This window comes from Charadrius vociferus, unplaced genomic scaffold (assembly GCF_000708025.1).
Source record: "Charadrius vociferus isolate BGI_N301 unplaced genomic scaffold, ASM70802v2 scaffold163, whole genome shotgun sequence".
NCBI lineage: Eukaryota > Metazoa > Chordata > Aves > Charadriiformes > Charadriidae > Charadrius > Charadrius vociferus.
The window spans coordinates 1,821,098-1,821,375 of record NW_009648332.1 but is presented as its reverse complement, the minus strand read 5'-3'; positions in this window follow the sequence as shown (position 1 = coordinate 1,821,375).

The window sequence follows — 278 nt, the reverse complement described above, 5'->3', positions numbered from 1 at the left end:
ATATTCCCATTCCCGGCCGGCAGATCCCACCCCGCCGGCCCCCAAATGCCATCACAGCGAGGGCAGAAACTTACGGCCCATGTGAATTCACCGGGTACCAGCCCTGCCTTCGCATCTTCCACGACCTCATGATTACAGCAAATTATAAGCCAGTGCTTTTGGACCAACTTAGCTAAAGATCAGAAGGGAGACTAATTTTGTATCATCACCACCGCAGAACGCAATTAAATGGCTCTGCGAAGTTTTAGCGCAAGTTATGACAGGAAATTTAGGGGGGG